The sequence below is a fragment of the Pseudophryne corroboree genome, chromosome 5 (assembly GCF_028390025.1).
Source record: "Pseudophryne corroboree isolate aPseCor3 chromosome 5, aPseCor3.hap2, whole genome shotgun sequence".
In the NCBI taxonomy this organism is placed as follows: domain Eukaryota; kingdom Metazoa; phylum Chordata; class Amphibia; order Anura; family Myobatrachidae; genus Pseudophryne; species Pseudophryne corroboree.
Window position 1 is genome coordinate 715488913 of NC_086448.1, and position 22583 is coordinate 715511495.

The 22583-nt window shown below is 42.8% G+C and overlaps 1 long non-coding RNA gene across 3 annotated transcripts in view; it reads left to right on the forward strand.

Annotated features, from left to right (window-relative positions):
* LOC134929360 (uncharacterized) overlaps positions 1–22583 on the forward strand; it is a 241382-nt gene that overhangs the window by 28151 nt on the left and 190648 nt on the right. For all 3 annotated transcript variants that reach the window (XR_010178509.1, XR_010178507.1, XR_010178508.1), the window contains exon 2: positions 17092–17341. This is a non-coding gene — a long non-coding RNA (uncharacterized LOC134929360). The remainder of the gene's footprint in view (positions 1–17091; positions 17342–22583) is intronic.

Below are 22583 nucleotides of genomic sequence, written 5' to 3' on the forward strand. Positions count from 1 at the left end.
ACTTCTGTTGATAATTCACGTGCAGTTTTTGAACCACTTTTACATTTGGGTAACTGAAAACTTTCACTTCAATAATCCTTCCACATAAGCTAAAAATATCATGACAGACGAAAAAAAAACCAGTTGTTTTGTGAAATGAGCCATTACACCTGTGTAAGATACTGCATACTGTATCTGTTTATAATCAGTACTAGTAAAAAGAAATATATCCAAAAATAATGTGATATTCATATAACAAAAGTTAAATAAAATAAAAAAATCAAGACCTTAGTTCTGACATGAGAAATACAGTAGCTGTTCAGACTGATCTCTTACAGTATATCTTGTACTCGATAAGGATCTGCTGCAAAGATGTGTTATTGCTGTAAATGTTGCATTTTGATATAATATAGAAACACATTTTTTTACAGGAGCTAGAACTGTGGTAAATTCTGGGTTTCTTTTAATAATAGCTCTAGTATTCAGAACATTTATCAGAAGTTGTTCATTGTATACTGCCGAGTAGGGGCATATATCTGTGAAATCCATTTTCAGTACAGCACAGCTCCCAGAGATCACAAAACTGTTTTAATTTGGTAATCTGTTTATTATGTTTACCAAAATGAGAAAAATATGACATGTATATGGAGTTTTACAGCAAGGGATCTCCTTTAATTTTTTGCTGTGCTATATTCCTATCTTACTGTAACTGGAAACAGGTAGGCGTGATAAAAGGCTATGATGTACTAACTGTACACAATTCCCCTCGAGTGCTACCACTAGAGAACTAAGAATCACTGACAGCAGTTCTTCGACAGCAGAGATTTTGCTTAGTCACATGTCCCGGCATGCCTTTAAATCCTCACCGGTGTTTGGTAGTCGCATTGTGACCCAAACTGACATCATGTACAGCAAGCAAAATGAGCCAATACAAACTGTGCAGTCATGGTAACTTTCCAGACATTACGGAAACACAACAAGGCTCAACAATTGCAAGAGCTACAATTTACTATGGGAATATCCATTTAATATACCGCTTGAACTGCCAGGTTTATAGCCTTGCAAATCTGAATACAAATGTTGATGCAAATGAGGATTCATTATTCGTACAACGTCTTTGTGCTTCAGCTTAATGCAGCTTGGTTTCTGTGATGGGCTTCAGGACCAGAGCTTTCAAGGCACCAAGAAATCAGGATAGAGAAAATAGAAAGAGCAGAGGATGAGCTAAGAACAGAGACTAAGAAGAACATTAAGGTTTAACGTTAGAATATTTGCACAATATAGCAATGCATCAATATTACCATAGCTGCTGCAATAATAAATCACATTTGCTTACCCAGATTATCAGCACTGAAAGAGAAGGAGTTAAGCAGCCAGACATTATAATTACAGACAGAGCAGCCTTCTTTCAATGATTATACCATATTGTGCCCATCATCCAGAAAGTGTCCTATTTCTCTTCACGTTTCAAAATTCTTTCATAATTACAGACCTCATCAGTTATAAGACACTATTCATTCAGATCTCTACCAAGATTACATATAAATGCAAAACAAAGAAATGACCTTGTCATTTTCATTCTTCTGTATCATTCCCTCTACAGAAATATTCTCAGGGAGCACAAATTGCTATTGATAAACTGCACGTTACAAAAAAACACACAGTAAAAAAAATACATATGTTTATTAAATCATATAAAACAATCATAGTTATTTAAAAAAAAAGGCTGCAAGATGTTACATGAATAAAAATTTATAGATGTTCTGCAAAAAAAAAACCATGATTAAAACATGCATTTAATCACACAGTTCCCATTTGCAATGCATCTATCGTCACATTTTCTTAACGTATAAATACCTGTGCAAGAAAAAATAACGTACTGTTGGCTCAATAACTAAAGGATTTTTGATGGTAAACATATGCGATAATTCCAAAGTCGATGCTGTAGGCTTGTTTTGTCATCCATAAATAAAGCACATTTGCATCTGTTCAGTCAAATTAACTCCATTAAAATCTGAGGTTATAATTAGCTCCTTCCACAGTCTCGTATGTTAAAATGCTCGAGCGCTTGCCGTTTTGATTAAATCCACCATTGTCTTCCAATTGCTGGTACTAATTCTTCCAGGGAAATATTCATTTGAGGTGTTATTTTATTCTGCACTGCTGTTAGTTGTTTAATTTACGCCAAGTCCCTGCAGTGCTTTCCTGTAAGCCATCCTCTTTGTCTTGCCTTTGAAATTTACCAAATCGTACAAGAAATCAATACTTAATTGATTATTCACTTTTCTGCAGCTTCAAACAGCAAGCACACATAAGATTCTAAAGTCATCACCCTGTTTCCATTGCAGAAGGTTTCTTGGTGGCCAGGATACACCAGTCTCCATCAGCAGACCCTTCACGAGCTGTGCAGTGGCGTATGGTACCAGCCTCCGGTACAGAAAACGAAGATACTCTAATGAAACAGGAAATGTTCCCTTGTGAGACAAATCCATCTTAATGCTTTAAAAAAAAAAAAAGCTGAGACTGAAGTAATAGGATACATACTTTCTCTTGCAGTTTGTCTGTTGTTTTCCTGCTTCCACTGTCCTGACCTGTGGCATGGGGAGGGAGTGTCCAGAATGCCACCGAAATCACTGAACCCCACATTGTAAACGGGGTGACTGGCACTGTACCTTTGCTGTGCAGCAAGGATGGCAAGCACGTTTCATTGCGAAATGTAGGACAAATTCAAGCGAGAGAGACAAGGCAGAGCAAGAGACAGATGGCGGATCTGGCCACCAGCCAAAGACAGTGAAAGGAAATGCATTGCTGAATAACTGTACATCAATGATTTTACCACTTGTTGCCGTTTGGCTTAAAAAAAAAAAAAGAAAAGAAGGGGGCCTTGACGTTAGTAACAATCCCCGTAAGCGCCGTGCCACAGCCGACTTCCAACTCATAAGTCACCATGTGGGTACCACCATAGCATATGCCTTGTGACTGTTCCTATGCAGATATGAAGATGAAAACAATCACGGCAATCCAGCCATTTTGTGTAATGAAGAATTGAGGACTGGCATTCAGACACGTTGCTATGTGCCGCATATTAATGCATGCAGAGTAGACTTCCTCCCCCTTTTCCGTGAGTGGCACTAAGATGAAGACCTCTCTGGAACAGCCACAGTGTGAGCAGAGATATGCAAGGCAGCATATCATTGCTACCCTATTTAATGTGGCATGTACACTGCCATAGAACAACTGGTAGCTGTCTGTACAGACAAAAGCAGATCTCTGGGTCACATTGTTTGGGTGTTTTAAAACATACACACACAAAAAAGGGAATACAGCTGAAACAGACTGTTCAATAAATGCTTCATACCAAGGATGAAGGGAAGTATTATGGCATGCCCAGGGGGGCTTCGGAATCAAATACAATGTTTGAGTAGCACAATTTGAGGTACATTATTAAAAAAAAGCTATTTGAATTTCCAATGAGGTGACACATATCTGCATGCTAATTAGACCTGTGTCAAACTAAGACTGCAGGCTTCCCTTAGAACACTCGTCCAGCTCTGCTGAGATATTTTCTCTCCTTCCTGCATAAATTATCAGCTTTGTTCTGCTGATCATTTGCAGCAAACAAACATGAAATGTAAGATCAAAAGGCGATTCTGAAATTAAAATTATTGATTGCTAGAGCCTAGATTTCAGAATCTAATTAGAAGAGGCACAAACAAAAGCTGATATTATGAGAGATTGTGCCTGAGCAGGCAGCCAGACAGAACAAGGTCTGTAATTTATCTTTGTTTATGCAGCCAAGGATATTAAAAATGTAATTAAAATGGTAAAATGAGATGATCAGAAATAGCCACCTAGTGGCAAGTATATTATTTTAAATGAATGAGCTGTGTAAATAAAACAGTGCATTTTCCAATTACAGTTTTAACATCCCATCAAGAACATGCGGGACAATTATAGCTTTACTAATACGTTATCTTTTATATCAAGAACTGCACATAATCCGCAAAACAAACAGTATAACTTAATGCTGTTTTTACAGGAAGTGCTTAGCAACTGAGACTTCTTCACCAAATACAACATGCAGATTATTACATACAGGTATTATTACACACAGGTATGAGTTACAAATATGTGTCAACATTTTATTTTAACTAGAGATGTACACAGACCCTCGTGTTTAGTTTTGGTTCTAAATCATTGTCATGGTTTGGTTTTGCAAAACCACCCTAAAGTATCTTGGGTTTTGTTTTGGATCTGGGTTTCTATAAAAATCACTGAAAATCGATAAAAACAATTAAAATCATGTAACTTGGACCTGGTTTTTGTTGCTATAGTATTATTAACATCAGTTACTTTATATTCCTGTCATTTACATTCAATTTTGCCCACACCATACACTCTTTTGAGTGACATGGCACCTAAAACCATGAGGGAGGGACTTACATGCAATCCAGATCTTGAGATTTGTTGTTTAAATTCGAGAACCGAACTCCATGGAATGAATTCTACTTGGATCATCAAAGTTCGTAACAAAAACAGATTCGCTCATCTCTAATTTGAACCGATTAAACCTAAAATAGGTATAACTACACAATATTAATAAATATAATTCATAACTATATACAGTTTATGTTAAAGAGTAAATCTACTCTCTTATAGGGACTATATAAATTAGGTTAATAACCCCATGAGCAGATTGGCGGGGTTCTGTCTCCAAAGATCCCTAACATATGTTTCATTGGAGAACAATGATAAAATGTTTGACCCGTCTTGGTTTATGTAATAGCATATGAGCCCTCTCCAAATATACAGTAATTATCTTGGCAACTAAAATAGGACAATGAGGCTGGTGGTGGTGGTGGTGGTGGTTGGGGGGGTTATTCCAAAATTATATTTGATTGCAGCTTGTTCTGTGTATCATATCCATCTTCAATTCATTGGGGGCAGTAATTGGGTCTGACATTTTTAAACCACTTATCATACAGAATAATTAATCTATGATCTTATAGTAAGTTTTCATTTTGATTTCATCACTTCAGTATTCATTTAGCATTGGTAACATAAGCAATCATGCTTTATCTACTGTAAAGTATTACTCAAGTCATCGCAGAGATTCATGGCCTGTGGAAAAAGCACCCAGCATGCAGCATTTTATATGGTCACTTGGTAACTTAAAATAACCATACTCTTTACAGTAAAGCAGTCTTTTTCAACCAGTGTGCCGTGGCACACTAGTGTGCCGCGACCAGTTGCAAGGTGTGCCGCGGAGCCAGAGCAGCTTCCTGCACCTTCAGAATGAACTGTTGGCCTGGGCTCTTCTTAGAGGATCAGTCATGCTCCAGCTATGACCTATGCCTTGGTGATGCAGCGGTGAGATATCATAGGTCACGGCCACCGGGTCTCATCACTCAGCCAGCCCACCCGCCTGCACACCTTTTCCGTCCGCCCGCTGCTCAGTATTTGCAGCACTCCACTATGAATAACCCCCGCCAATGAGGGACAGGGAGGAGGACAGCTGACCGGTAGGGGCTAATATTTGTTATGTTAATTCTCCTGTGGGAAGCAATAGTATTTATGGGGGGAACAATGTGAATAATTAATGTGGGAAGCAATAGGATTTATGTAGGGAGCAACATGATTTATGTGGGGAGCAATGTGATTGTATTTTCTGTGTAGGCCAATGTATGTGTGGATTTTTTTTTTTTATACTGTGAGGGCCAATGTGTGTTTTTGTTTTTTTTCCTGTGGGTGAACTGATGGTGTGCCTTGGCAATTTAAAAATATTGTTTGGTGTGCCGCGAGTAAAAAAAGGTTGAAAATCACTGCAGTAAAGGATACAGCTTGCTGTATAAAAATATTCAAAGACCTTTATCACAAGAGTAACTTAATAAGACATAATTCTACAAAAAAGTAAACTTTTTTTATTCATGCTATTATTTAAATAAAAAACATTATCATTACAAGTATACAATAAGCATAGAAAATCTATGAAATGGACAACAGTTATCACCATCTCTACAGAGTAACATGATTAGTTTATTACATTTATTGCATTATTATTATTATTATTATTATTATTATTATTATTATTATATAAAACATATTGCAATGCAACAGGTGCACAATTCAAATATTTGCACCTATTGCATGCAGGATAAATACTGTCTGCTTCTGCATGTACCTGTAGCATACAAATGATGGACAGTAGGGCTGTAACTAGGTGTGTGCCAACGGTGCCTGGCCCACAGCGCATATGCACTGTTGGTGAGGAACCCCCAGCAACATCTGCAGGTCCATACCCCCCTGTATGTCTGCAGCAGCTGCAGCGCTCGACTACTTGTTACAGTGCTACATGAACCAGTAGTCATGTAGCGCTGCAGCTTGCGTCCACACTCTGTGCCACACCCTGTGCCAGTCCTGGTTTCCCAATCTGTGATTGCATCGCCGTAAGGTAAAGTTCTGTGCTCATATACACACTCCTCTACCTGCATGGGATCTACCTGTCATAATGTGTATCGGGGGCTCTACTTGTCATAATGAGTATCAGGGGCTTTACCTGGCATAGTGTGAGCTCTACCTGGCATAATGTGTATCATGTGTTCTACCTGGCATAATGTGGGCTCTACCTGGTATAATGTGTATCAGGGACTCTACTGTGGTGTAATGTGTATAAGGGCCTCTACTGTAGTGTAATGTGTGTAAGGGGTACTATTCTGTGTCCACACCCCCTTTCCAATAAAGCCATCCTCCTATATTTTTTTGGTGTGCACTGTCTGTGTTTTAAATATGGTGGGAGAGGGGACACCAACTCTTTTTTCTGGCACAGGGCACCAAAATGTCTAGTTATAGCACTGATAGACAGTCTTATTTTCACTCTGCAGTTTAGATTTCAGTTTGCACATGCCCCTCTCATGATCTAAATCTTTGTACACATTAAAATCTGCTCCATGGTTTTGCCAAGGTGCAAATGTATTTGCTTTTTTCTACTTCACTCCCAACTCAGAATCAGGCCTTGTATGTGTTAATATGAATTCTGGAAATCTGATCATTCTTTTAGGCACTTCTTGGTAAATGGTATCAGGTATTTTAATGAAGTGATAGATAATCACTGTTGTAAAACCATTAATTCTACTCTAGAATAAGCCTGGCAGTGCACTAATTAGTGCAGATAGATTAGGAAATGAGCAAATCAATATATTGAAGAAGGTCTTAGGATATATATATATATATATATATATATCTTGAAGCACAAATGTAAGCTACAAATTATTCTAATATCTATTTTAGGATTTTGTCAACACAGCTGCCAGGTCTTGTACAAGTTGCACTTAAAGTGGCTAATTAATTATTAATATGTGGTTAGAGTTCTGCTTTACTACTAACCCTGAAACCATTTTACTAAATCATGATCTGGTGACAGATGCAAGAAATTTCAAGGCGCCAGCAATGCATATTGCCTTCTGCCCATCAATCTGATGGATTAATAATTTCTAGTAAATCAGGCCCAGAGACTAGAAGTTGTAAGAAGATACATGCTTTATAGTGACAGCAGAAACCTCTGCTATCTCAAGCATAAAATCAGTAGCATGCTGGCTTATTTTACCTAGTCACTCAGCTGTTTCTACAATACATGAAATCTGCCATTCACAATTAAGCATTTTCTGGCCAATTAAAGTATATTTTGCTCATTCAAGTAGAAGATTTTTATAGAACTTTGGGTTCCTGAATAGTGATTATGATTTTTTTTATTTTTAAAAGGAATCCCAAGGGAGAGTATTATTATAGGAACTAGTCTATATACCTGATGTATTCTTTTACAAATTTTGCCCAAATAGGACCCCCTGGTTTGTCTATCATTAAATTTGTGTGTGTCTGATGCTGCTGAGAGAAGCAAGCATCAGCATGCACACAAATGATTGGTTCTAACAAGTCTCTACTCTAACTAGGTAGTAATAATAATAATAATAATAATAATACCATGCTATGCCCGAAAAATATTGCTGATATCTTTGACTATGCTTTAAGCCTAATAAACACATTGGTGTTTTTCTCCAAAGGTTGGAGTGCTGTGAATGGGTTCACTATGATATGCCGGCGGTCGGGCTCCCGGCGACCAGCATACCGGCACCGGGAGCCTGACCGCCGGCTTACCGACAGTGTGGTGAGCGCAAATGAGCCCCTTGCGGGGTTGCTGTGCTCACCACGCTACGGGCACGGTGGTGCGCTATCCCCCTCAGGGGGGTCGTGGACCCCCATGAGGGAGAATAAGTGTCGGTATGCCGGCTGTCGGGATCCCGGCGCCGGTATACTGTGCGCCGGGATCCCATCAGTCAGCATACTGAAGACCACCCCTGTGAATCTGTATACAATATACCAGTGGTTCTCAAACTGTGTGCCTAGGTACCCTTGGGCAGTGTTGGACTGGGGTGGGAGGGGCTCACCAGGGGAAAGAAGTGGTAGGGGCCCATGCTTTGGGGTGTGGCAGCCTCTATAGGAGGTGTGGCTAGCTGCCACAGATAGATATATATATATATATATATCGTAGCAGAGTCCGGCACTCAGTATAAAAGGTATATTACCCAGGTATATTATCAAGTCCAATGCGGTGCTTCTGACAAATGTAGCATGCACTGTCATCAGGATATAATACTGCACAAGAGAAATGACACATACAACAAGAACACATTAACTCACCCTACTTAAATACCTGAAAAAAACACCATAACTCCTTCCACCTGTGGGCCGCTCGAGACTCTGGCTGGCTGGCTGGCATACCGGAGCGCACTGCAGTGACGTCATCCCATTGTCATGGTATTGCACACAGCAGCGGGGCACCTCCATGTGATATCCTCCCGCCGCCATGGCAACAGTTATTTTACAGCAATCCGGTATTCCAGGAACACACAAAATTATTCTTACGGTACATAGATGACCTAATTATATTTTGGTCGGGATCAGAACTAGGGATGAGCGGGTTCGGTTCCTCGGAATCCGAACCCGCCCGAACTTCATGTTTTTTTACACGGGTCCGAGCGACTTGGATCTTCCCGCCTTGCTCGGTTAACCCGAGCGCGCCCGAACGTCATCATCCCGCTGTCGGATTCTCGCGAGGCTCGGATTCTATATAAGGAGCCGCGCGTCGCCGCCATTTTCACACGTGCATTGAGATTCATAGGGAGAGGACGTGGCTGGCGTCCTCTCCGTTTATAGAGAAGAGAGTGAGACAGTAGAGAGAGACACAGTAGTAATTTTGGGGAGCATTAGGAGGAGTACTAGTTACTTGCTGAAGTGATAGATAGTGTGACTGTATATTATCTGACTTGTGGGGGAGACACTGACAGTGGGGAGCAGTTAGAGTCTGAGAGCAGGACTCAGGAGTACATATAACGTACAGTGCACACTTTTGCTGCCAGAGTGCCACACTGCCATTGTGACCACACTGACCACCAGTATAATATATATTGTGATTGTCTGCTTAGGAGTACTACTTGCAAGTTGCTGATAGTGTGACCAGTGACCTGACCACCAGTCACCACCAGTTTAATATATATATATATATAATTGTATATAATATATATATAATATTGTATACCACCTACCCGTGGTTTTTTTTTTTTTCTTTCTTCTTTATACATACTACTATAGTAGCTTACTGTAGCAGTCTGCGGTGCTGCTGAGCTGACTGTGTCCAGCAGGTCCGTCATCAGTCATTACATAATAAATATATATACCTGTCCGGCTGCAGTACTAGTGATATTATATATATATATATATATTGATTTTATCTCATTATCATCCAGTCTATATTAGCAGCAGACACAGTACGGTAGTCCACGGCTGTAGCTACCTCTGTGTCGGCAGTCGCTCGTCCATCCATAATTGTATACCACCTACCCGTGGTTTTTTTTTTTCTTTCTTCTTTATACATACTACTATAGTAGCTTACTGTAGCAGTCTGCGGTGCTGCTGAGCTGACAGTGTCCAGCAGGTCCGTCATCAGTCATTACATAATAAATATATATACCTGTCCGGCTGCAGTACTAGTGATATTATATATATATATATATATATATTGATTTCATCTCATTATCATCCTGTCTATATTAGCAGCAGACACAGTACGGTAGTCCACGGCTGTAGCTACCTCTGTGTCGGCAGTCGCTCGTCCATCCATAATTGTATACCACCTACCTGTGGTTTTTTTTTTTCTTTCTTCTTTATACATACTACTATAGTAGCTTACTGTAGCAGTCTGCGGTGCTGCTGAGCTGACAGTGTCCAGCAGGTCCGTCATCAGTCATTACATAATAAATATATATACCTGTCCGGCTGCAGTACTAGTGATATTATATATATATATATATATATATAGATTTCATCTCATTATCATCCAGTCTATTTTAGCAGCAGACACAGTACGGTAGTCCACGGCTGTAGCTACCTCTGTGTCGGCAGTCGCTCGTCCATCCATAATTGTATACCACCTACCCGTGTTTTTTTTTATTCTCTTTCTTCTTTATACATACTACTATAGTAGCTTACTGTAGCAGTCTGCGGTGCTGCTGAGCTGACTGTGTCCAGCAGGTCCGTCATCAGTCATTACATAATAAATATATCTACCTGTCCGGCTGCAGTACTAGTGTGATATAATATATATTGATTTCATCTCATTATCATCCAGTCTATATTAGCAGCAGACACAGTACGGTAGTCCACGGCTGTAGCTACCTCTGTGTCGGCAGTCGCTCGTCCATCCATAATTGTATACCACCTACCCGTGGTTTTTTTTTTTCTTTCTTCTTTATACATACTACTATAGTAGCTTACTGTAGCAGTCTGCGGTGCTGCTGAGCTGACAGTGTCCAGAAGGTCCGTCATCAGTCATTACATAATAAATATATCTTCCTGTCCGGCTGCAGTACTAGTGTGATATAATATATATTGATTTCATCTCATTATCATCCAGTCTATATTAGCAGCAGACACAGTACGGTAGTCCACGGCTGTAGCTACCTCTGTGTCGGCAGTCGCTCGTCCATCCATAAGTATACTAGTATCCATCCATCTCCATTGTTTACCTGAGGTGCCTTTTAGTTGTGCCTATTAAAATATGGAGAACAAAAATGTTGAGGTTCCAAAATTAGGGAAAGATCATGATCCACTTCCACCTCGTGCTGAAGCTGCTGCCACTAGTCATGGCCGAGATGATGAAATGCCAGCAACGTCATCTGCCAAGGCCGATGCCCAATGTCATAGTACAGAGCATGTAAAATCCAAAACACCAAATATCAGTAAAAAAAGGACTCCAAAATCTAAAATAAAATTGTCGGAGGAGAAGCGTAAACTTGCCAATATGCCATTTACCACACGGAGTGGCAAGGAACGGCTGAGGCCCTGGCCTATGTTCATGGCTAGTGGTTCAGCTTCACATGAGGATGGAAGCACTCAGCCTCTCGCTAGAAAAATGAAAAGACTCAAGCTGGCAAAAGCACCGCAAAGAACTGTGCGTTCTTCGAAATCCCAAATCCACAAGGAGAGTCCAATTGTGTCGGTTGCGATGCCTGACCTTCCCAACACTGGACGTGAAGAGCATGCACCTTCCACCATTTGCACGCCCCCTGCAAGTGCTGGAAGGAGCACCCGCAGTCCAGTTCCTGATAGTCAGATTGAAGATGTCAGTGTTGAAGTACACCAGGATGAGGAGGATATGGGTGTTGCTGGCGCTGGGGAGGAAATTGACAAGGAGGATTCTGATGGTGAGGTGGTTTGTTTAAGTCAGGCACCCGGGGAGACACCTGTTGTCCGTGGGAGGAATATGGCCGTTGACATGCCTGGTGAAAATACCAAAAAAATCAGATCTTCGGTGTGGAAGTATTTCAACAGAAATGCGGACAACATTTGTCAAGCCGTGTGTTGCCTTTGTCAAGCTGTAATAAGTAGGGGTAAGGATTTTAACCACCTCGGAACATCCTCCCTTATACGTCACCTGCAGCGCATTCATAATAAGTCAGTGACAAGTTCAAAAACTTTGGGCGACAGCGGAAGCAGTCCACTGACCAGTAAATCCCTTCCTCTTGTAACCAAGCTCACGCAAACCACCCCACCAACTCCCTCAGTGTCAATTTCCTCCTTCCCCAGGAATGCCAATAGTCCTGCAGGCCATGTCACTGGCAATTCTGACGATTCCTCTCCTGCCTGGGATTCCTCCGATGCATCCTTGCGTGTAACGCCTACTGCTGCTGGCGCTGCTGTTGTTGCTGCTGGGAGTCGATGGTCATCCCAGAGGGGAAATCGTAAGACCACTTTTACTACTTCCACCAAGCAATTGACTGTCCAACAGTCCTTTGCGAGGAAGATGAAATATCACAGCAGTCATCCTGCTGCAAAGCGGATAACTGAGGCCTTGGCATCCTGGGTGGTGAGAAACGTGGTTCCAGTATCCATCATTACTGCAGAGCCAACTAGAGACTTGTTGGAGGTACTGTGTCCCCGGTACCAAATACCATCTAGGTTCCATTTCTCTAGGCAGGCGATACCGAAAATGTACACAGACCTCAGAAAAAGAGTCACCAGTGTCCTAAAAAATGCAGCTGTACCCAATGTCCACTTAACCACGGACATGTGGACAAGTGGAGCAGGGCAGGGTCAGGACTATATGACTGTGACAGCCCACTGGGTAGATGTATGGACTCCCGCCGCAAGAACAGCAGCGGCGGCACCAGTAGCAGCATCTCGCAAACGCCAACTCTTTCCTAGGCAGGCTACGCTTTGTATCACCGGTTTCCAGAATACGCACACAGCTGAAAACCTCTTACGGCAACTGAGGAAGATCATCGCGGAATGGCTTACCCCAATTGGACTCTCCTGTGGATTTGTGGCATCGGACAACGCCAGCAATATTGTGTGTGCATTAAATCTGGGCAAATTCCAGCACGTCCCATGTTTTGCACATACCTTGAATTTGGTGGTGCAGAATTTTTTAAAAAACGACAGGGGCGTGCAAGAGATGCTGTCGGTGGCCAGAAGAATTGCGGGACACTTTCGGCGTACAGGCACCACGTACAGAAGACTGGAGCAACACCAAAAACGCCTGAACCTGCCCTGCCATCATCTGAAGCAAGAAGTGGTAACGAGGTGGAATTCAACCCTATATATGCTTCAGAGGTTGGAGGAGCAGCAAAAGGCCATTCAAGCCTATACAATTCAGCACGATATAGGAGGTGGAATGCACCTGTCTCAAGCGCAGTGGAGAATGATTTCAACGTTGTGCAAGGTTCTGCTGCCCTTTGAACTTGCCACACGTGAAGTCAGTTCAGACACTGCCAGCCTGAGTCAGGTCATTCCCCTCATCAGGCTTTTGCAGAAGAAGCTGGAGACATTGAAGGAGGAGCTAACACGGAGCGATTCCGCTAGGCATGTGGGACTTGTGGATGGAGCCCTTAATTCGCTTAACAAGGATTCACGGGTGGTCAATCTGTTGAAATCAGAGCACTACATTTTGGCCACCGTGCTCGATCCTAGATTTAAAACCTACCTTGGATCTCTCTTTCCGGCAGACACAAGTCTGCTGGGGTTCAAAGACCTGCTGGTGAGAAAATTGTCAAGTCAAGCGGAACGCGACCTGTCAACATCTCCTCCTTCACATTCTCCCGCAACTGGGGGTGCGAGGAAAAGGCTCAGAATTCCGAGCCCACCCGCTGGCGGTGATGCAGGGCAGTCTGGAGCGACTGCTGATGCTGACATCTGGTCCGGACTGAAGGACCTGTCAACGATTACGGACATGTCGTCTACTGTCACTGCATATGATTCTCTCCCCATTGAAAGAATGGTGGAGGATTATATGAGTGACCGCATCCAAGTAGGCACGTCACACAGTCCGTACTTATACTGGCAGGAAAAAGAGGCAATTTGGAGGCCCTTGCACAAACTGGCTTTATTCTACCTAAGTTGCCCTCCCACAAGTGTGTACTCCGAAAGAGTGTTTAGTGCCGCCGCTCACCTTGTCAGCAATCGGCGTACGAGGTTACTTCCAGAAAATGTGGAGAAGATGATGTTCATTAAAATGAATTATAATCAATTCCTCCGTGGAGACATTGACCAGCAGCAATTGCCTCCACAAAGTACACAGGGAGCTGAGATGGTGGATTCCAGTGGGGACGAATTGATAATCTGAGAGGAGGGGGATGTACACGGTGATATATCGGAGGATGATGATGAGGTGGACATCTTGCCTCTGTAGAGCCAGTTTGTGCAAGGAGAGATTAATTGCTTCTTTTTCGGTGGGGGTCCAAACCAACCCGTCATTTCAGTCACAGTCGTGTGGCAGACCCTGTCACTGAAATGATGGGTTGGTTAAAGTGTGCATGTCCTGTTTATACAACATAAGGGTGGGTGGGAGGGCCCAAGGACAATTCCATCTTGCACCTCTTTTTTCTTTAATTTTTCTTTGCGTCATGTGCTGTTTGGGGAGTGTTTTTTGGAAGGGCCATCCTGCGTGACACTGCAGTGCCACTCCTAGATGGGCCAGGTGTTTGTGTCGGCCACTAGGGTCGCTTATCTTACTCACACAGCTACCTCATTGCGCCTCTTTTTTTCTTTGCGTCATGTGCTCTTTGGGGAGTGTTTTTTGGAAGGGCCATCCTGCGTGACACTGCAGTGCCACTCCTAGATGGGCCCGGTGTTTGTGTCGGCCACTAGGGTCGCTTATCTTACTCACACAGCTACCTCATTGCGCCTCTTTTTTTCTTTGCGTCATGTGCTGTTTGGGGAGTGTTTTTTGGAAGGGCCATCCTGCGTGACACTGCAGTGCCACTCCTAGATGGGCCCGGTGTTTGTGTTGGCCACTAGGGTCGCTTATCTTACTCACACAGCTACCTCATTGCGCCTCTTTTTTTCTTTGCGTCATGTGCTGTTTGGGGAGTGTTTTTTGGAAGGGCCATCCTGCGTGACACTGCAGTGCCACTCCTAGATGGGCCCGGTGTTTGTGTCGGCCACTAGGGTCGCTTATCTTACTCACACAGCTACCTCATTGCGCCTCTTTTTTTCTTTGCGTCATGTGCTGTTTGGGGAGTGTTTTTTGGAAGGGCCATCCTGCGTGACACTGCAGTGCCACTCCTAGATGGGCCCGGTGTTTGTGTCGGCCACTAGGGTCGCTTATCTTACTCACACAGCTACCTCATTGCGCCTCTTTTTTTCTTTGCGTCATGTGCTGTTTGGGGAGGGTTTTTTGGAAGGGCCATCCTGCGTGACACTGCAGTGCCACTCCTAGATGGGCCAGGTGTTTGTGTCGGCCACTAGGGTCGCTTATCTTACTCACACAGCTACCTCATTGCGCCTCTTTTTTTCTTTGCGTCATGTGCTGTTTGGGGAGTGTTTTTTGGAAGGGCCATCCTGCGTGTTACACTGCAGTGCCACTCCTAGATGGGCCCGGTGTTTGTGTCGGCCACTAGGGTCGCTTATCTTACTCACACAGCTACCTCGTTGCAAATTTTAGGACTAAAAATAATATTGTGAAGTGTGAGGTATTCAGAATAGACTGAAAATGAGTGGAAATTATGGTTTTTGAGGTTAAAAATACTTTGGGATCAAAATGACCCCCAAATTCTATGATTTAAGCTGTTTTTTAGGGTTTTTTAAAAAAAACACCCGAATCCAAAACACACCCGAATCCGACAAAAAAAATTCGGTGAAGTTTTGCCAAAACGCGGTCGAACCCAAAACACGGCCGCGGAACCGAACCCAAAACCAAAACACAAAACCCGAAAAATTTCAAGTGCACATCTCTAATCAGAACACACTTTTTGTACCATGGTAGAGTCGATTAATAACCTGAAAGGTCCTATACAATTCGTGTATAAGACAAACTTCTCAGAAATTGACTACTTAGATGTACAGTTGGTCAACAGCAATGGAAATTTAATTATGTCAGTGTACAGTAAAAGTACAGATCGAAACACGCTATTGAGATATTCCAGCCACCATCCGGTAGCCCTGAAATCTGGTCTACCATATTCACAAATGTTAAGGGTAGCCAGAATCAATCACGACAGGCAACTGCTGGAAAAGCAACTTGATGAGATGGTTCGGAAATTCATACAACAAGGGTACCCGGAAAATTTATTATTACAACATAAAGAAAAGGTACTCAGCATTCCTCGCGAGCAACTGTTCACAGGTAAAAGCAGCAAACGTGAAATAGCGGAACGCATTATTTGTACAACAAATTACACTACTAGCAGTAATATTGTGCAAAAATCCACTAAGGCCCTGTGGCCCACTGTTAGCACCGATACGGATCTAAATGCTTTAAAAAAAAAAACACATAAAGCCAGCTTCTGATGTGGAAGGAATATCAAAAATGTGGTCATGTGCACAGATATTACTAAATTTGCCAACAATCCAACTGCAGGAGCAACCCAATACAGCAAGGGATGCTACAGGTGCATACATTGCACAACCTGTAGCCATATGGACAATGGCAAAACGTTCCGACACCCACAGTACATCACTATCAAGCATTCGGTGACATGTACAACTGCTTATGTCTTCTAAATCATACGATGCCCATGCGGGTACTACTATGTGGGGAAAACAATACGACCGTAAAGGAGAGAGCTACGCAACATTGTTCAGCGATTAGAGCTGCCATAACCAGTGGAGACAGGGACCAGCCTGTGGCTAAACACTTTGCAGAGCGAGGCCACTCATTGGCCAGTGTGAGGTATATGATCATAGATCATCTGCCAGCAAATCGCAGAGGAGGCGACAGAAATAAACAGCTGTTAATATTGGAGGCAAAGTGGATAATGAGACTGGACACAGTTGCTCCCCGTGGATTAAATTAAAAGATCTGCTAGAATAGTCTCATGTAGAGTTGCCTGCTGTAGGGTCTGTTAGCATTGATTATAGGATGTACGAATTAGTGTTATAGGATTTATAATATAGCATCCATTGTGACGGAGCATAGCTTATAGTAAAAGCATACTGGCCTTATATAATGAATAGCAGTGTTATGACTACATGGCTGGTTCCTATAACCTTCTGTACTGTTTATATAAGTGCCTCCATTGCATCCCTATGCTTTTAAGTTTTAATGTTGTGTGTATTTTGCAGCTGCTGGGGGACACACGGAGGTGGCGCTGTCAGCATGAGTTAGAGGTCCATGGAGATGCAGTCGTGTCCTAGGTTACCAGCACACACACTGACAGTAGTCATGGCAACAGGAGGATGTCACACGGAGGTACCCCGCTGCTGTGTGCAGTACCATGACAATGGGATGACATCACCACAGTGTGCCCCGGTACACCAGCCAGCCAGAGTCCCATACGGCACACAGGTGGAAGGAGTTATGCTGTTTTTTCAGGTATTTAAGTAGGGTGAGTTAATGTGTTCTTGTTGTATGTGTCATTTCTCTTGTGTGGTATTATATCCTGACGACGGAGCATGCTGGCACCAAAACTGATAGTATATGTTGGCAACATATGTAACATATGTATAACTCAAGTGCACAGTCTGGTAAGCTGATCCCTAGAGGATGGGGCCCCAGGCAGTTGGGCCAAATTGTGGGTTTCCCCTGAACTCCTGTGGGCCAGTTCGACCCTGTCCTGGGGTACCTCAGAGCACTTGGAGGGTGCCTTGGATTGGTGGTGCAGAAACAATTCAAATTAATTGTGGTCCATAACATAACCAGTGCTGGCGGCTGCCAACAGAGGTGTAACTCTGGGAGGCAATGGAGTCGGCTGCTGCCGGGCTCATGCTCTGTAGCGAGGCATCTCTCTTCCCGTTCCGTGTGTTCAGTGACACCATTCAGTTAAGTAAATTAATAGCTGCTGCTATCTCTTCCTCACTGCACCTTACACCACACACTTTTTTATATTTCAATGTATTCATTAAATAATTTCAAAACACAAATCAAAAATACAAAATACAAAACCATGTTGGGCAGTGAAGGTCATACTATCAGCACAGAAGCAAACCATTGAAGAAAGAGGTACTAAAGCACAGAGCAGTTGGCATAAAACTAATTTTTTTATCAATTGTAGTCAGATCATATCCAAATACTTTACTGTTTTGTATTATCTTATCTATTATTTTATTATGATTTTCTTTAGTGTTTATTTGCATACCTATCCTTCAGATAAAGGGGGATATTCAATTCCCGCCAATGAAGCTTCGAGTGACATTTCCCGATGTTTCATTGATGTTTTTTTCACCCGGGGAAAAAAACATCTTTTTCAACAGAAAACACGCAGGTTCAGGGAAACCTGGGGCTGTAAAACGTGGCTGTATTCAGGGATTTTGCTTTGCCTGCCATTTACAGTGCGGCTGCATGACATCACACGCAGCCGCTCCAAGACAAAAGATGGTGGTAGACCGCCTGCCAAAGCAGCCAGGGGAGGCAAGGGTCATCCTCTTATTGATGCGTTCACAATTAAATTGCAAATGCATTGGGGGCAGTGCAACATACATGTTGGGCGGACTTCCCCTGTTCTGGGCAGCCCGCAGCATGTGAGTAGATGGATGAAGATCTTGCTGCAGAAGCAAAATCTGTGTCCATCCCTGAATAGTCCCCTATGTCTTTTTGTCATACTTCCACCCCTTTCCAGCTGTCACTCCTTGACTTTTAGTAAATTTTAGAACTAAAATATATATAAAAAAATCTTTCCATGGTAATATACAGTAGCAAGTATATCATTTTACTTTAAGAGATGTAGAATCAGAGCTTTCCAGTCTTGAAGGAGGAAGCAAGGTCATAGTGGTCCGAGAGATTGTGGTGGCGGGGGGTTTATATATACTAAATAGCTATTTGGATTTAGATTCCTTAATGTAGATGAGATGTTGAACATATCGTAAGTAGAGAAAGTATATATAAGTATATAAAGCAAAAAAGTTTGGCAATGTATTTTCATAATGATCCTGTATCTGTATGGAAAGGAATGCAATCCATAACCAACTACAAGAAAACATCGAAGTCCACCACCATGCTCCAAGACCTAGCAGACGAGCTGAACCACTTTTATTGCAGGTTCGCAAAAGAAGTTCCCTGCGACCCAAACAATCACCTCTACGATGCCCCGAACACCGACCAACTCCAGGCACTACAAGTCACTCAAGAAGAGGTTGTTCAAAAGGGCTAAACCCAGGAAAGCTCCAGTTCCTGACGAAGTGTCATCATCTGCCCTGAGAGCATATGTGGGTCAGCTCGCCCCCATATTCACCAAGATCTTCAACAAATCGCTAGAGCTAAAAAACTCCCTTCCTGCCTCAAAAGGTCTACTATCTTCCCTGTCACCAAGAAACCCTCTATAACGAACCTGAACAACTACAGGCCGATAGCACTGACATCTGTGGTCATGAAAACGTTTGAGCGTCTGGTTTTGAATCACCTGAAAACTGTGACTGGCCCCCAACTGGACCCCCTACTTTTGCCTATCGATCAAATTGGTGTGTCGAGGATGCAGTCAACCTGGGCATGCACTACATTCTACAGCACCTAGATATTCCCGGTACCTACGCAAGGGCCCTGTTTGTTGATTTCAGCTCGGTCTTCAATACAATCATCCCCAGCATCCTCCACCCCAAATTACTTCACAAAGGGGTCCCAGAAGCTACCTGTTCCTGGATAGTAGACTTCCTGACAGATAGGACACAGGTGGTGAAAGCGGGGGAATTCACAAATCAAGCGCACACCATTAGAAAAGGGGACCCATAGAGCTGTGTCCTTTCACCCCTGCTTATCTCCCTGTACACAAATGACTGCACCTCAGAAGCACAATCAGTAAAGATCATCAAATTCACAGATGACACCACAGTCATCGGCCTCATCAAGGATGGGGACAAATTAGCCTATAGACGGGAAGTAGACCAGTTGGCCCAGTGGTTCAGCCACAACAACCTTGAGCTCAACCCCCTCAAAACTGTTGATATGATAGTGGACTTCAGGAAGAATTCAGCTAGTGCACCTCCGCTGACAGTGTGGTATCGCTAGTGGACTCCTTCAAGTTTCTAGGGACCACAATCTCCCGTGACCTTAAATGGGGGTCCAACGCTGTCACCACTGTTGGGAAAGCACAGCAGAGGTTGTTCATCCTCAGGCAACTAAGGAAATTCAACATTCCACAGAAGCTTCTGCTCCTCTTCTACTCCACGACTGTGGAGTTTGTACCGTGCTCCTCGATACTGGCATGGTACAGCTCCGCCAGCGCGAGGGACAGATGCAGGATCCAAAAGGTAGTCAGAACCGCAGAGAAGATCATAGGGGTCGACCTTCCCTCAGTCCAGGACCTGTATCTGTCCAGAGCTAAAAAGCAGGCAATGAAGATAGTAAAGGACCAGCTACATCCCAGCCAAAGCATGTTTAACTTGCTTCCTTCAGACAGGCATTACAGGGCCATCCCTGCCAGGTCCACCAGAAGCCTCAAATGTTTAATTCCTCAAATGGTTTGCCTACTGAACTCCTGAACATTGACTGACTAGATGTACATGTAACTCACTTGTGTCCCTACAGTATTCCTATCTGTATGACTTTACTTGCCCCCCCCCCCCCCCCACACCTGTTTATCTGTTACCTACTTGGCTGTTGTATAGCAAACCAAAGACAAATTCCTAGTATATGCAAGTATATCTGGCAAATAAAACTGATTCTGATAAGACTGGTAGATAACAGCATATTTGAAGACTGTGACAAATGCAAGAAACCAAATTCATTCTACTTCCTGTGAAAGTTTTTAACATTTGCTAGTATTGTGAATGTGTGGCTTGGTGAAAGGAAGAATCCAATATCACTTCCTTTACATTGTCCAAGTCACTGGCAGATTAAAGGGTGTTGATCAGGGCGTTCACACCCCCTAACATACAGCTCCCTACCAGGTACTGCTGTATGTGTGTGCCAGAGATCTGTATTAGACCAGACTATTAGGGTGAGAGTGAGACACAGAGATGGGACTGAGCCAGCAGCAATTGTGAGGAGTTAGGTGAGAGCTCTCATGAGTCTCAACTCCCTAATCTCTCGCTCTCTCTCTCTTGGACAGTTGGGATGGGAAGTGGGAGGAGTAATGAGTGGAGGGGGAGGAGTCAGGATTCATTCATAAAGTACCCCTGCCCCCTAAAAGAAAAGTCTAAATTCTCCACTGGTCCAAGCCTGAAGTGTAGCCCACCATATGAAAGAGCTACAGGTGGGAGAGTGTCTGGAAATATAGATCTGTTTGTGACATCATCCAATCTCCGTCGGGAGCTGTGGCGGGAAGCAAGTGGGCACAATGGTGAAGTTTTCAGATATTTATTTCTGTTTATGTCTTACCATGTCTTGATAAAAGGGATGTTGACCCCTGAAATATTGACCACACGTAAAGACTGAGTCTGGATTTAGTTTAGATGTTTAGCCCCTCAGTGCCAGCAGTTTTACTTGTTTTGTATATATATATCTATATATCTATCTATCTATATATATATGTGTGTGTGTGTGTGTGTGTGTGTGTGTGTGTGTGTGTGTGTGTGTGTGTGTGTAAAACACCCCTGGGGTTGGCAGGGTTTGTCTAAATGATTCAGAGAGGTATCACAGGTGTTGGGTGGCTATGTGACTGACCTTTCCCCTGAAATGTTTCCCAAAGCTTGTCTCATAGTACTGTGCTCAGAGAGATAGGAAAGTTGATGTGAATCAGAAGTGAATCAGCAATTCCTACAGGAAGTCTTTTTTATTAATCTGCAATGAACACTGGATTTAGGATGATTGGTTAATTAACCACTTGCCTGGCATGGTCGCATCAGATGTGACCATACCAGCAAGTGTCTTATCTGAAGTGGTCACATAAGATGCGACCAGTCAGGTAAACAGTGTTAGCAGCAGTAGGGAAGAGAAACTTCCCTCTGCTGCTGCTGTCAGAGGGACAGGAAGGTTCCTCTGCCTCCCTGAACCCACTCCTCAGTGTTACCATGCTGCCGATCACTGCTGATTGGTCAGCACAGCAGGAACCCCCATCCAGTGGCTGCAGACAATTGCGTAAACCAACCTCCACAATCCCCCCTGTGTACCTGGCAGCTGTCTTGGGTGTGAAAATTAATGTTGCGATGGTCGTGATGTTACTGATGTTCCTATGTTACCGATCTTCCCAACTGATGTTCGAGGAAAATATTTTGGTTTTTTAAACTAAAATTATTTTGAATAAGGTTAAATTCATGTTCCTCATCTAATTCACTCATAAAAAAACCTGACAATATCTAAGCGATTTTTTTGGGAAAAAATGTCAGTTAAGTGGCTAAAGAACCTTGCTTGGGTGGTAAATAAAAAAAGAAGACTTTGACATACAAGGCAAACAGGAAAATACAATGTATTGTACAGTTCACATCACAAACTGTCATCCAATCTGTAAAAGACAAGTTATTAGAATCATGAAGAACAATAATTAGAATCATGATGAGAAACATCTGGAATCATAAAATTAACATAAAATCATTGTAATCAGGAAAATCAAATCAGACACTGTACATTCCATTCTATTATGTGATCACAAGAAGAATGAAGACAATATATTTTAGTTATACTAAATAATGACTTCTTAACTTTCCCTAGGCAAGGCAACAATTATCTTCACGGGCAATTATTATTG